Source organism: Pteronotus mesoamericanus, unplaced genomic scaffold, assembly GCF_021234165.1.
Source record: "Pteronotus mesoamericanus isolate MK-2021 breed Mesoamerican mustached bat unplaced genomic scaffold, CSHL_Meso_final contig_557, whole genome shotgun sequence".
NCBI lineage: Eukaryota > Metazoa > Chordata > Mammalia > Chiroptera > Mormoopidae > Pteronotus > Pteronotus mesoamericanus.
The window spans coordinates 7709673-7714468 of NW_026555200.1; positions in this window are offsets into that span (position 1 = coordinate 7709673).

Genomic DNA, 4796 nt, shown 5'->3' on the forward strand with positions numbered 1-4796 from the left:
TTGGGCTGTTTCATGTAGACAAAATTAAAGTTTTCATACAAAAAACCTACACAATGGTAACTTTAAAACAAGGAAAAAATTTTTTCTGTGAGTCTCCCCAGCCAATCATTTTCAGTCCTAAGATTTTCCTTTTCTTTTGGTTACAGTATTAGACAAATTTTTAGATTATTCATCCTGCATTACAAACTACATATTTACATACTTAGAAATCCAAGGATTGTTTAGAAAGTTTGACAACCGCCTCAATGTTTTATATTTACCATAGAAATAGCCCAGTTCTTTCACTCACTAGCTGTCCTTGGGAAAGTAATTTAACCTCTGTGTTCCCTCCTCTCCTGGCTCACAGGGCTGTTGGGAGAACTGAATGGAAAGAGCATACAACAGCGCTTTAAATCCCACAGCACTGCACCAATATAAAATGTTACTGTGGTCAGTAAGGATAATCTTCAACAATGTTAACATTTTCTAAGAACAAACTGAGGGTGGCCTGAATTGTCTGTGCCAAAAAGAGCTGAAATCTGACTAACGTTGACTTCCCTGAATTTTTAACTGTCCTCCTTATATCCTTGATCAAATGCTTCACCATAAATACGTCCTTCTCCACAATGTGACTCCTAGCTACCAGGGTAAGTACCAGCTTCCTAATTACTTATATTCTGTTTCTGGAAAGTTCTCATTCCAGGACTTTTACCAGCCTTCTATTTAATTTAATCAATAATGGTAACTACTGACTGGCAACCTGCGGTAGCTTCTGTAGTAACAACCTGTGAACTATGGACAAACCTCAGAATCTATGTGCCCTCTGGGAAATTCAACATGTTTCTCCCCATGACAATGAGCATGGAATGATGAGAGCACATTATGAAAAGCGGTTCGTATAAAAACAACAGTACTGATTTCACGTAACGTGCAGGAGCCGCCAGCACCAGCTTTCTACCCATGTTAATGCAACATCTCATCCTCATGTGGCTTCTGAACTGAAACTTGAAATTTTATGCTGTTAAAAAGAATGTCTTACATTCAAGACTTAACCAGTTAAGCCAGTCTGGCTTTCTACCCCCAAAAAAGACAGCACTAGTTTACCACTTATCAAGACATCTTAATGGCCTCAAAGTCAGAAGTTTTACAAATCACTTATGTGCAACGGGACATACTAATTAATGGCTTTGGCGGAAAAAGGGGGAGTGGCTTTTACACCTGACTTCAAAGTCTGATGATAGGTCAATCATTGGTAAAATACACCAAATAACAAATCAGAAGAATTAAACACCCAAAATAATATGTAACAAGAATTATCACAACCAATCAGCCACAATCTCTCTACAGCACTGGCATAATAAACAGTCTTAACAGTTCAATTTGAGGAGAATAGAAACTCAGACAAGTTGAGAGTGAGATCAAATGTCATTCTATCCTCAAAATAACCAGCTTCTCAAAACAAGTAAGCCAAAAAACACAAGGAAACTCACCTAAGAGATGGCTACCTCATGCCAAACACCCAGGGGCCAGGCTCAGGTAGGTCCTTTCTCTGGAGCCCCTGAGATCTGCTTCCCAGACCTGGGGGAGGTGGCCTCGGGCTAAGGGTCTAGGCAGCTGGAGTCCTGTGCGCGGTTCCACCAGCCCCAGCTGAGGACTCTGGGCAAACAGCCGACCTCTCTGCCCACAGAAGCGTGTAGAGCGGGGAGAGCACTAGCTCAACGCCGCCAGGAAGGGCTCCCAGGCATGGCCGGCTCCGACCTCCGGCTCCAACCTCCGGCCTTTCGGGTGCCTTCCCCCCGTTGCCCACCACCAGTGCTGTCTGAGTGGCGTCTCGCAGGACACATGCCGCTTTATCGGGACCCCTTTCACTTGCTCTCCAAGCAGCAAGAAGTACCTAACGTGTGCCAGACGCTGTCCTAGGAGCTAGGACCCTGAAGTCGACTGGACAGACCAAAGTCCTTTCTACCCTTGTGGGGGCAGGCTGAGGGGAAGGGGGAGATAAAAGGCTGTGAAGGGAAGAAAATGGGGGCAGGGGGGCGGTGCCCGGGTGAAACAGCAGGCAGGGCGGCCCTGTTTCCGAAAGTATAGCCCCACGAGGAGGGCAGGGCCGTCAGACCGCCGCACCAGGAAACCTGGCTCCTCTCATTAAGTGGCCGTGGCGTGGCTCTCAGCTGGACCCATGGCAGTCGTCCAGGGAGACTTCGTGCGCTCCGAAGCCCAGGCTGCGATCCTGATCCTTAGGCCAGAGTGTGTGGAGATGGGACGCAGACGTCAGGACCCTTTAAAGGTTCCCAAGTGATCCCAAGATGTATCCAAGGATGGGAGCCTCGTGTGACTCTGGGCAACTCTTTTAACTCTCCCAGCTTTCTCCAGAGGAAAATGGGAGGCTGACCTCAAGCGGCGGGGCTCCACCTTCAGTGAGCACACGGGCCACCTGAGGACCCGGTTAAGACGCAGGTTCTGACCCACAGGTCTCAGAGGGGCCTGCGCAGGGCCTCAAGAGCTGCCAGGGGAAGCCCATGGGCGGCTTGCGTTCCCGCATGGAGTGTCAGGAACTAGATGATCCAGAAGATCAGGAATCCAATCTAAAAAAAGGCCCTTCCAGGCCCTTCGTTTACCTCTGTAACTTTCTAAATAAACTTTCTCTTATAAAATAAATAAACAAAAAGACCTTTTCAGTCCTGTCATTCCTTGACCACACAATTCCATGAATTCCTAAATAAACAAAATAAGTACTTCTGTCTGTTACCACAAACTGTGATATAAAACTACATCGGAATAGCCCAGCAAGATGACTGAAAGAAACTATAGGGATGGTTAAATATTGTAGTGTCCAGTGTCTCTACACGTGGTCAAGAGAGGGAAAACAGACACTCAAATAGATCCTCTGCCTTCATTAAGTATACTATTCAGTTAGAGGCAATACTAAAACAAATGGAATGAAGAAATAATACATGACTTATTAAAAGCTAACATGAGGAGCAGGTACTAGCAGTACAGAAACTTGGTAAACTATCTGTGTACCAAGCACAAAGTCTTTGGAGACACAGACCGTGTTACTCACTTTTGTCTCCCTTCAGGACGCTGCACATAGCCACACTCCTTACGTATGTATATAGTCTTTGTGTGTTGGAATAAATGAAATAAAATGCTATGTAATAAGAAGTGATTAGAGGCATTTGAACAGAGAAGTAGCATGATGAAAACTGTATTTACAGTTCTTTGAAATAAGGACTGAGAATGTTTAAGTCTCCACTGAGCCCTTTTAAAGCTAACTGAGGACGCACAGGGTTTATTGAATCAAAGATGGAGAGAGGCCACACTGAATGCAGTAAACCACTTGTATTAATTAGAAGTGATGCATTGAAAGCAACTTCCTCATAAATTTTGCCATGACGTAAACTGACTCTTAAAATTCACTGGTCAGTACATATCATATGACATATAAATAACCAAAACTGAGCGGGGTGCGAAGCCCTTGGCCCCTTGGCTAAACTCGCCGGTTTCACGGAGCCTGCCAGGAGCCCTGCCCGGAGCAGGCAGGGAGGCCTACTCAGAGCAAGCTGCATCGTGGCTGAAATACCATAAACATTTTACTTCTTGATAGTGCACAGTCCCAAACAGGTATGCCTGACCAGCAGCGAGCTCTCCTTCGGGCTGCGGCTCGCGCGCTCCCTCTGCCCCGCTCCCTCTGCCCCTCCCTCTGCCCCGCTCCCTCCGTCCTGAGGCAGGAGCTCTCCTGGGTCACTGGGTCCTTCCACTTGGGCCAGCAGGGAGGCAAAGGGCACAGGCAACTGTGCCTGGAGGGTTTTACCGGCCAGACCTGGAAGTGGCCCACTTCTCTGCTCTCTCTGCTCCATTGGCTAGAATTTGGCCACAAAGCCACACCTAATTGCAAGGGAGGCTGGGAAATGCAGTCTGGCTCCATGCCCAGGAGGAGGAGATGGAGTTCATGATCGGCTGGCAGTCTCTGCCACTGTGCCATTTGTAATTGGGTTTTTTTTTAATTACAGAAGAGTCATTCCTTTCAGAAATGTCTTCTGTTAACCTACAACTCCACCTTTAATCCCTAAAGCCATTCAGCACCTAAAACAAATCTAGCAGTTTTCTTCTCTGATCAATTATTTTTCTAACATATTCAAAATAAGAAGATAATAACAAGGGCATCCTTAAAGAGATGACTGGCCTTCTGTTCTGGTATCTCAGGTACTCAATGGCTGCCTAATAATAGAAGCTCAATTTTTTTTTTTTTTTTTTTAATTCAAGACAGTCCCAGAAGTGCATGGAAAGAAAAAAGACTGGTCCCATCGCTTGCCCTGGTGACAACAATGAGATTTCCTGAAGGCCATCAGTGGCCTTAAGAACTTCCCTCCTTCTCTTAGGGCCACCCCGAGCTGCCGGCCACCCACCCTACAGTCCCTGAACAATTAAGCAGTAACACAAAAGCTAACTGAGACCCACTAAAAACTAAGTGGGTAAAAACACTCACCCGTGTTCACAGATCCCAACAGAACACACACTCGAACGTGTAGCGAGAGCAGGGGCCCGCCGGCCAGGAGGGGCCTGGGCTCCGCCCCACGCCACACCCCGAGACCCTCCGCAGAGCGCGCCTCATAGCCTGAGATGGAAAACTAGCCCATGTACCCCTGAACAGAAGGAGCTCTATCCTTTTCCTGAACCACAAAAGGCTGGGGGGGAGCAGAATATGTGGTACAGTACAAAAATATTTTCTGCTCACATATTACCTCTTTTCAAAAAGTTTAGAATATACCGTAAGTGCTCCTATAATAACCCTTGCAACATTCCTACGGGATAAA